The sequence below is a fragment of the Engystomops pustulosus genome, chromosome 10, assembly GCF_040894005.1.
Source record: "Engystomops pustulosus chromosome 10, aEngPut4.maternal, whole genome shotgun sequence".
Classification (NCBI taxonomy): Eukaryota; Metazoa; Chordata; class Amphibia; order Anura; family Leptodactylidae; genus Engystomops; species Engystomops pustulosus.
The window spans coordinates 85083616-85095309 of NC_092420.1; positions in this window are offsets into that span (position 1 = coordinate 85083616).

Here is an 11694-nt window from a genome sequence, read left to right on the forward strand (position 1 = left end):
TGTCATGAGCTGTATATGTAATGTAGTAATGCTGTATGTGTGATCTGTGCGCTATGTGTACAGTATTTGGCTCTGTATTAATGCCATATTAGTCCTGCATAAACTCTGTATGAGTAATGTATTAGGGATATACGTGTCTTCTGTGTACAGTGTGCAATGTGCACTGTATGGGCTATATATGTGTAATATCAGTTTGCATTGAATTACTGTTCTTGATTGCTGTTACATTTCATTGCAGCAAGAGGGCGCTCTCTGCATATATTAGCCTCATACATATTTAGACAGTATGGGGCACATTTACTTACCCGGTCCATTCGCGTTCCAGCGGCGGCTTCTCTGAAGAGCGTTCGGGTCTTCCGGCGATTCATCAAGGTCCTGCGCCCGATGTCCACCAGGTGGCGCTGCTGCGCCGATGTCCGCCGAGATGCCCGGGAGTTCATTGTGGTGCATGTGAGTATGGGCCGTGCGACCATTTTTTTTTTTTAAATGCGGCGGTTTTTCCGAATCCGTCGGGTTACCGTTCGGACACGCCCCCCGATTTCCGTTGCGTGCATGCCATCGCTGATGCGCCACAATCCGATCACGTGTGCCAAAATCCTGGGGCAATTCAGGGAAAATCGTCGCAAATCGGAAATATTCGGGTAACACGTCGGGAAAACGCGAATCGGGCCCTTAGTAAATGACCCCCTATATTTGTAAAGCTCCACCTAGTGGTAGCTGCATGCAGCCAGAATTATATCATAGTATATAAGGTTGGAAAAAAACACAAGTCCAGCCTTTAAGAATTAAACAAATGTTTTTTCCCCATAACCCGTGATATTTTTGCTCTCCAGAAAGTCATCCAGGTATCTCTTGAACATGTACATAGAGTCCGCTATAACAACTTTTAGTGACATGGTGACAAGTTCGCTTTAAATTTGTATTTATTTTTGCAGAACCCAGGTTTTCTTTTGCTCCTCAAAATTGGAAAGTTTGGGAAAACCTTTCTGAATGTCATACTTAGATCAATCCCTGCTGCAGCCTCCTCTGTGATGGAACTGAGAGTTTAGTCTTATGCAAATATCTATAAAGAATGTATCAGAAATGTATCAGAGAGATCAGGCTCCTCCCCCTGCCCCGGGGCACTGCCTCCACCACTCTTGTGCAATGAATAAGTGCTTTCTGCTAATGTTTAGGATAATGGTGACATGTGCCGTGATCTACCTGCTGCCCCTCAGTGTACGGACTCATGGAAAATATGACATAGATATAGAATTACAAACATCTGGCTGAAACGTAAGTGGACGTCTATAGATCTCCATCAGCTGGAACCTGCCTGCAAGCACTTTTCCTACACATCGTAAAAGACCCTAAATAGTCAATATATTTTAAAACCCTTTTAATAAGTGACTCTCTAGGTGTCCTATGTGTACCTTTCAGTTGTTTCAGAGCTGATGGATGGAGACCAACTACTACAATGGGGCACATTTACTTACCCATCCGGAGGAGTTCACCAAAAATGCATTGTCCGTGTATAATGCATTGTGCCGCGATTCACTAAGATCGTGCGCCCAATATCCTGCATGTGTCGCTTCCCCGCTCAGGTCCACCGGAGTTCACCTTCTTCTTCCCGGTGCATGTAAGTGCATTGTCTTGCGACACAATTTGAACGTTAAATCCCGCGCTCAGTCCGAATCAGTTGGATCGTTCGGCATCACGCCCCCCAAATTGTGTCGTATGAAAGCAGCGCAGCTGTGCCAAAAAACAACCGCATGCAATCCCAGGGCAGACACCTGTTAAATACCTGTCCAAGCCGCGCAAAACCTGGAAAAGGGGACCCTTAGTAAATGAGCCCCAATGTCTCCCATAGAGTGACATGTTGAAAAGGGGAGGTTTCTCTCAATTACAAGGGTTGTCCCATCACAACAACTTATCCACTAGTCATGATTGCTGGGGATCCCAATGGTGGGGGTCCCATGGATCACAAAAACAGGGGTTAGTTGTACCCCCAAATGAATGCATTGTCAGGTTGCACATGCTCTCTGCATCTCTATGACACTGATGGACATAGCTGAGCGCCGTACGTCTACTGCCATCAGTGCCATAGAGAGTGAATGGAGCAGCAACGCACATGTCCAACCTGCCGCTCCATTCATTTAGGGTACAACTGACTAAACCCCATGATAAGAAAGTTTACCCCTATCCTGTGGATTAAGGATAACTTGTTATGACTAGACAACCCCTTTAAGCATCTTCTCACCTGCCATATTTCATACCCATAACAGAAAGCCCCATCTCAGGTGTCAACTGGTCCTTACTCATAATCTATGGCCCCAAATCGCCTAGAGAAGGGGCCGGGGACTGTGGGGGATTTCAGTGGTTCGCCAGTTTGAAAAAGGCAGTATCTGGCGATTGGCCCCCTCCTTTCTGGGTGGCTGCCTAAGGGTGGGCTCAGCTAGGGGAAGTGGGCCGCTCTACGGCTATAAAAGTTTGAGGACACGTGGGAGGGGGCCTCTTTCCTTCTACCTTCAGGATCAACAAGGTGTGAAGTCTCCCTCCCACCCTGCCCTCAGGTGTACAGAATTTTTTATTTTCAGGTGGTTTCTCGGTTTGCTGTTCTTCTGTTTTATCCTAGATGTCACAGTAAGGGCAGAGGATATACATGCCCGAAGGCGAGGAAGACACCCACATGACGCCTGTCCTGCGAGAAGAGCTCCATACAATCAAGCCAGACGGGCATTAAAATTATGTTTTTTAGTTTTATTGTTTACATGTTTACAAACATTTTACCAATTTGCAAGTTATCTCCTATTTACAGGTTAGGGGATAACAAGCTGAGTAAGGGACTGACTATTGGGACCACCACTGACCACGGGGAAGGGACCTCCAGAGATCCAGAGAATGGGGGTCCTGGTATCACTAATGGATGCATACTTCCAACTTTTGCCTGACAGAAAGAGGGACAAAAGTGGCAGCGTGCATAGTGCGCCACGAAAAAAATTTTTGTGCTGTGTACCACACACATTGTCCTGTCTATTGCCCCACCCTCCTGGCATATCAACCTTAATGGCTCCCCACATAGTATAATGCCCCCTTCTTGTTGTCAACCCCCGCATACTGACCCATATAATACCCCATCTTAATTTTAATTTATCCTTGTGTGTAGCCCCCCATATTGCCATAGCTTTCTGTACTCCTTACCTCCTCCCCTCCATATTGAGGCTCTCTTTCCTCCATCCCCCTCAAATAGTGGCCTCCTGCCCTCCACCCCCTCATATTGTGACCCCCTGTCCTCCAACCTACAGTTCTGCTTCTTCTTCCAGGTCTAAGTTGACTCAGAGAAGGGGGTGGGGCCAGACTAGGGGAGGAGCTAACCCCACACTTGTCTGCCAAAGAGAAGCAGATGTGTATGGAGGCAGCATATGCCTTATATGTATATGTAGTGTATGGGACCAGGGTGAGACGGGGCAGTCCGGGACAATCTCTCAGCCACCCGGGACGTCAGGACAGTCCTGATTTTACACTGCTGTCCTGGCTGGTTGGGAGATTGTCCTGGAATCCATGATGGTTGAGAGCTATGTGGGTGGAAAGGTAGGTTGAGCATGTCACCCTACTATTGAGCATGATCGGCCTGCTGCTCCACCCATCAGTTAGAACTGCACCACCAATCTTTATATAGCAGAGGGACCCTTTCTAGTGATTATTGGGGTCCCAGCAGTCGGGCCCCCAGTGCTCAGCTTGTTATGTTGTGTTGTAGAGTTCACACCTATGACATACATTGTCTAGGATTACAAATTAATTAAAAACAGACTTGTATTTGTGTCTAGAGAGTCTTTGGTCCCCCCAGTCCAGCCCAAAACAAGATCCTAAAAATCATCAATCAGGGACTGAGTGTTTATATACAAAGTATGAATAAATTGTAGTAGTTCTCAAAGTCTGATAATAAATCTAATAGCCGTACCCCTCTTAATATGGTGGGGTACTGCACTATCGCCTCATGCAGTCGGGTCAATGGGTTCGATATGACAGAGCCGGATATGGAAATCATCAATCCCTGAACATGAGCCAAATGACAGCTGAGCCGTGATCACTATCAGTTCTATGGAAAGATTGCAGCCAGTGTTTAGGATAGGGGCCCCTCTCGTCTTGGCATCGCTGCAGTAAGCGATCCACGGAATTTATGTTTTTCAGATGTGATGTGTATATTGTGTATGGGATAGAAGGATTGCTAATAAGCAACGAGAGGCCTCATCCTGCCTCCAGGGGTAATCTCAGCATCCTCTCATAGAAGAAGAACATTGGCTAAACACTGTACAATATATACTGTAAATTATTAGATACTTATTCAATGGTTTGTGTTGTCTGTTGGTTACATTGTAAATGTCTTGCATTCTACTGCCATCTAGTGGTGTGTTCAGTAATTACTGTTCTTTTCCGTCACTTTGGCGCTACTTTGTAGAAAACTGAGAAAGAGTTAAATGTGAAATTCCAGTGAAATTATTTGTTAGCAGTCTCTGTAGTAGCTGGTGCATTAGATAAGCTATGGCTGCGGGGGATAGAAGAGTAGAGGGCCCCTGTGCAAGAAATGTGTATGATGGATAATCATGGTACATCATTATGGGGCACATTTAAAGGGGGTGTCCTGGATAGACAATGAAAGGGGCTTCAATATTAATCTCTTATCCACAGGATATGGTCTGAATGTCTTGTTGCTGGGGGTCCGACTGATGGACCACGGCAAAGCAGGAGAAAAGGAACAGCTTAAGTCCTCCATAAAGGGGTTTTCTCAGGAAACAAGTTGCTGATCGGTGGGGTCTCAGTGATGAGACACCCCACAGATCCCGAGAACGAGCGGTCCAATGGGGTCCGAGGTACCTCTGTTGGACCGCTAGTCACTCCCAGAGATGAGCATAGCAGACGGCCACTTTTGTCTGCTCTGCTCCATTCATCGTGGTGCTCTCCAATCTCTGCCAGCTCCATAGAGATGACCAGCGCAGAATGGATATGTGCAGCCGTCTGCTCCGCTCATCTCTGGGAGCGACGAGCGTTCCAACTGAGGTACCTCGGACCCCATTGGACCCCCAATTCTCAAGATCTGTGGGGGGTCTCATCACTGAGATCCCCATTGATCAGCAAGTTATAACCTATCCTGTGTCCAGCTACAATCCTGGAATATAAATCCATTTTTCACAATCCTGCTGTTACTAACACACGGAAAGTTATGATTAGACATATTTCCAGGGACAATACCCAACACTGGTTTTGTTCTACAGTCATAACTGTTGATAGACTCCCTTTAAAAAAAGATTTCTGGGTAATTAGTCACCTCCCTTTCTTAGATTCTGCAATAATACATCTCCCTAGTTATGCAGAGGCCAGGAAAAGCTGGGGAGGACATACAAACCACAAGCAGATGTTGTCCATTGTCAGAATCCACGACCCCGTTACTGCAAGGCAACAGCGGTACCGCTTATTTTTTTTACGTTTTCCCTAGCGCTGCATAAAATATTGTATGACTTCCATAGTCCAGGACGTCACCAGGTGCAGTCCAGGATAAGGCTATGCTGTCAGCCATACTCTTCCGTATGGATAAACATCTGTTTCCGCATGGTCGACCCCAGACACAGTGAACGATCCGTCAGCAGCAGTTCTGCTGAGTGATCCCAGAACATCATCTCCTGGGGGTCTTGTTGGGTTCATCACAATCTTACCTGTAATGTGCACAGGAGAAGTTATGATAGACAACAGATCATCCTGCTGAGATGCAGAAAGATTACATCAGCCAGCAGAGCATGTCTGGAGATTTCAGCTCTGGAGACACTTACAAGATCTCACCTACGCTATACAGACCCATTGGGGCACATTTACTTACCCGTCCAGAGGAGTTCACGAAGTACAGAGTGCCTGACTATCATGCAATGTGCCGCTATTCACTAAGATCGTGCGCCCGATATCCTGCATGTGTCGCTTCCCCGCTCAGGTCCGCCGGAGTTCACCTTCTTCTTCCCGGTGCATGTAAGTGCATTGTCTTGCGACACAATTTGAATCTTAAATCCCGCGCTCAGTCCGAATCACTTGGATCGTCCGACGCCCCCCCCCCCCCCATGGAAGCCGCCGCAGCTGTGCCACAATCTGTTCGCGTGCAACACAATCCCCAGTTCAATACCTGTCACAGCGGCGCAAATCCCGAAAACGTTGTAAATCCGTCGAAAGTCCGGCCGGAACCTGTCTGTTTACCCCCCTGCATGCTTCCCCACCAATAAAGGACGCTTTTCCTGCTTTTGGAACCGGTGAGTGCTGTCATCTTTCTCTATGTTTATGTACAGGGTTAATAGCCGCGATCGGTGCAAGCACTGACCGCTGTTATTAGCGGTGGAGGTTTTCAGCAATATGCAAAAAACCCCTACCTTTGTATGAAGAGGACTCAGCCCGTGAGCCCTCTTCATACACTCCTTATACCTCTGCGCCGTAGAGCTACGGTGCAGAGCGTTAAGGGGTTTTCCCAGGTCTCAGTGATGAGATCCCCACAGTCCTTTGTACCCCAGTCGGACCCCTTGTCGCTCCCCGAGATGAGTGGAGCAGACGCTCACACATGGCCGGGCTTCCCCATACATCTCTATGGATATGACGGAGATGGAGAGGAAACGGGGCAGCCGGGACATTCGGGTCCTGCTGCTCCGCTCATCTCAAGGAGCGACAAGGGGTCTGATTGGGATACATTGGACCCCATCAGACCACCTGTTCTCTTGTTCTGTGTGGATCCCATCACTGACACACCCAGCGATCAGCAATAGGACCTAACTTGTTTCAGGGGAAACCCCCTTTAAGTACTGCAAGTTCACAATCTTACCATTTTCAACAAAGCCAGGTAGGTGCAAAACACGATTCTTAGGACGGCCAAGTGTGCACTCATCCTTATGACAAGTGACACGGCACATTTAATTCAAATCTTCCATTTACTCAAATATTTTGTTTGCATGGGTTTCCTCCGGGTCCTCTGGTTTCCTCCCACACTCCAAAACATACTGGTAGGATGATTAGATTGTGAGCCCCATTGAGGACAGGGACCGATTTGGCAAGTTCTGTGCAGCGCTGCATAATCTGTGTGCGCTATATAAATAAAGGAATTATCATTATTAATATTTTGAGTATATCATCATCTTTTACTATATTAGCGCCTATAAATAGAAAGATGATTGATGATTATATACATTATACAGATGTCGCATAACCCAAGTTTACTAAACCCCTACTATCGATCAGCTGACCGACTAGAGAATGGTGTCCCCATATACCGCAGCACAGCCCCATACTTGGAATAGTGGCTGTGTCCAGTATTGCAGCTCAGTCTCATTCACTTTTATTGATATAAGCTGCAGTACCAGTTAGAGCCACTGCTGGACGTATGGAGCTGTTTGTGTTAAATAGTGAACGACTTGTTGGATTACAGAGGCCACTAGTGGCAGAAGTGGAGGTGGCGAGGTGCGACTTTATTTGTCCAATTCCACAGAGAATAAATTTATTATAAAAGTAAATGTACACGCAGGATAGCCCCAGCATGTCAGGCCCGATCCCCCTGCAGTCAGATCCAAACGGATTACACCTATTAGTCCAATTATTCTAATGTTGGCACAAACATCTTGTATTCATGGATAATCTTCAGAAATAGAATAACTTGGATACTTACTGTTCTAAAATAAGTTGCTAAAGATCTATTGTTCTAAATGCAGCTCTGGATGTGAATGGAGTATGTATAAAGCTATAGCTCCTATCACAAAGCATCCAATAGCTAATAGTATAAGTATATAAACTTCTGGTACCTCCACCGTCCAGAGGTTATAGTGGCAGGGACTTTTGCCCCTTTCACTGGCAGTAGCCCCCTGCTTATAGAAGCATAGACGATCGTGGGGTCAGGATGTTGTTTGCAAATATACAGTCAATTTCTTAGAGGTTTCAAGGAAATATGCAAACACTGTTCTAAAATTGTATAGTGATTGGACTGTATAAAATGTTGGAATACTATAATGGTCTACATTATAATGGTCAGATACCAGGACTGATATCTCAGCCGTGGGGGCAAGCAAAAAAAAGTGCTGCCCAATCTGTGAAGAAGACCCTAATGGTATGTTAATAACCACAGGAGCTCAGTTACCCCTCCTTAGACTTCCTATATGATATACAGGCAGTCCCCGGGTTACATACAAGATAGGTTCTGTAGGTTTGTTCTTAAGTTGAATTTGTATGTAAGTCGGAATTGTATATTTTATCATTGTAGCTCCAGACAAATTTTTTTTTTTGCCAAAGTGACAATTGGAGTAAAAAAATTTTTTGATGTAATTGGACCAAGGATTATCAATAAAGCTTCATTACAGACACCTTACAGCTGGACATTGCAGTCTGGGACTATAATAACATCCAGAGAGCTTCACCAGAGGTCACAGTGGGCAGAGGGGTCCGTCTGTAACTATGAGTCGTCTGTAAGTCGGGTGTCCTTAAGTAGGGGACCGCCTGTATATTCATCCATACTTTAGTGAGTAACATACAATCATAGTGTAAAAGTCCAAGATGTTCTATAGAACCCAAAAATATAAATTAAATTGAAACAATTGGATATTATGGGTGACGGATATCATAAATGTGCCTAATTTGCTCACCCGTCCTTCCTTGAAGTTATCTCCATGCCTGAATGTTATTGTGTGTACCAGGGAGGACCTGAATAAGCTGCCGTACACCACCATGTGTATTAAGGAGAGCATGCGCCTCTACCCGCCTGTACCAGGAGTGGCTCGCCAACTTAAAGACCTTCTCTGATGGTCAGTCACCTAATTTTTGAGATTGTCTCTATGTTTCTGTGTATCTAGCTCATAACTGTCCATCTATCTACCACCTATCGATACAGAAAGTATAATGGGAAATTGTATAATTTTCATTACACAAACTATATCAATTATAGTCGACAACCCCTTCAACTGATTTTCTGCAATGAAAGATCAGCAGCATGTATGTCTGATGTGGATGTACCCTAAAACCCTAAAGGGTCTTATATACTTGTCATAGTAATATAATATATGACGTGGTAACTTTAGCTGTTTGTTTTTAGGTGTTTGATCCCTTGAGGTTCTCTCCAGTATCCAAAAGACACTCTCATGTCTACTTACCCTTCTCTGCAGGAACAAGGTAACTCCAAGAATTAGAATTAGTCTAGCAGCTTCAGTGCTGTGCCCCCATGGAGTCCCATATGGAGTGCACCCACATAGCAGGAACGTGTATATGATTTACTATGCCTTGTATTACATGTAGCTGACCCTTACCTCTTTGTATTCTCACTCCCAAGAATTGTATCGGACAGAATTTTGCAATGAATGATTTGAAAATTGCCATCGCATTGACCCTGCAGAAGTTTGAGCTCCGTACGGACCCTGAGAGAGAACCGATAAAACGATCCATATTAGTCCTACGTTCCATAAATGTGATACACCTCAATATGAAGAAGATAGACAAGAAGAAAAAAGCCTAATTATTTCATAATTGATTTTAGAGTTTTGAGTGTATTTAACTATTACATGCATTGGGGTGAATATATAACTGCACAGCAGCAGCTGCGTGCACAGAACGGGGGAGACATAGCAAGGCTGCACTTTCCTATCCATCTGTGTGCCTTAAGTAACTGCTCATTTCTATTGACTTGGGTGGGATATATAGTGAATTATAATTACAGTGTACCTCCCAAATATTTAGGATTGATAAGAGGAGTATATAGGTGAATAGGAGCCAAATTGCAGTTCTTTGGTGCCACCACTATATTGTGCAAGGAGCTTCACTTATAAGATTATCATTGAGTATCGGTATGAAAGATGTATAATGGGTCACAACACTCTTTTTAGCCACAAGTTCACAAGAACTTATTGGAGAAGTCACAAACATACTTCACAAACATCCCAGATTGAGTGGGGCAGTCCCAGATTTTCAGATCTGTCCAATTCCCAGGCAGTGGGTGATATGTCGTAGGCTGTAGTCCTCCAACGGTCCTGAAACCACGGATGAAAGCAGCGGAAGGGACACATCCCCCATTCCCCAAGAGGCTGATGCTAGTACCAGATGTAGGAAGTGATTCCAGACTTGTAAGGGCTGTAATATTCGTACATCCCGGGACTTCCGCCCCTGACAGATGCACTGTACATGCCAGTCTAATGCCCTCTGCTGGTAGGTGACCAACATAGTAAGTGGATGTGGAAATTGGATGTGGAATTGGCCACATCTCTGGGAGTCAGGAATTAAGGTTACAACAGTTTTATAAAGACATGTCCCCAGGCAACATCAGCTGACTGCTGTAACGTCTTTTATTTTTAGAAGAAAGGTTGTTGTCTAGAGACAAACCCTTAAAGCAATACCAACAGTGTTACTGCCATCAGCCATGTCTGATCCTGTTTATCCAGGACGCCGGTAGTGAAATCCTAAGAGCAAATCTGCCATCAAAATCCTGCATGGCTAAACCAGTGACACTTATATGTGTTATTCCTTCAATAGTCAACTTTTATAATTAGGCTAATGAGTCTAAAGGGCTCTGGGGCTGTTACCAGAGCCCCTGCATGCTGTAACTATACAGGCTGTTACACTGAGCAGAGCAGGTCTCCACACAGACAAAGGAGGGAGAAAGCAGGGTCTTGGTTGAGACATGTACTGCTCATTATAACAGCCAGCGAATCTGCTTCAGTCACATTCCCAGAGAAAAAAGAAGGTCGTGGATAACAAATATAAGAACATTACCACAGTCACGGTGCCTGGATCTATAAGTAAGTGTCCTTGGTTTATCCCTGGTTTATATTTTAATGGTAGATTTTCTGGGAAATTATGGGTTAAGGCTTGTACACCAAAGGGAAAAGTTTGGTGAAATTATAAACCAGGGAAGTAGAGGTGGGAAAGAGCAGCTTAGGAGGTGGTAGAGATTTGCAGAAGTCACCCACCCCAATTTTTTTCCATACAATATGATATATTGGATGAGGGAGAGGGCTCAGAGGCATGTATGACATTATAATTAACTGGTTTATTCAGAGTTGGTTTTGCACTTTAAGACTGAGGGGTTATCCAGTCAATGTTTGATCCCTGCGGGCAGTGCCCTAGGATGGATTTAGGTCTCCAAGGCTGTGCGTTTGTTTCCGAATGTCCGTGTGCCAAGAGTTTGCACATGGCCAGGTATGCCTTCTAACGTGCCTCCCTCTGGTTATGAGTATATTGTTTACCATATGGGTAAAATATTGTGAATGTTATTCATATATTTGATATTTGTTTTTTAATAAATACAGGCTGCTGAAGCCTTTTTCCCCAAAGTTGTTATTGGTGCCAGTTATTTAGTGCCGAAGGGCCTGTAGCATATGGCCGGGTGCAGACGGGAGAGGGGGCGAGTGCTCCTCCATAGTAGACCGGGCGGCTGGTGGTCATTCAAATGTTAGTTTTTAAGGACATGTCCTATGGCTTCCTATGGAGAGGGTAGGGTCCTCCCGCACCTGGTCACATGCTACACCAAGGTAAAGACTGGGTGAGCACACAGCCTTGTACAAGGGGCCAAAGGAACATTATTATTTCACTCACTGGAATGACCTTCCAAAAAAAAACAGCCCTTCGGAACTAAGTAACTGTATACAATCATTCGTCTGCGAGGGGCCATAGTCTTGATAATTGCTCAAAAATGGCATCTAAAAGACAGACTCTGGAGAA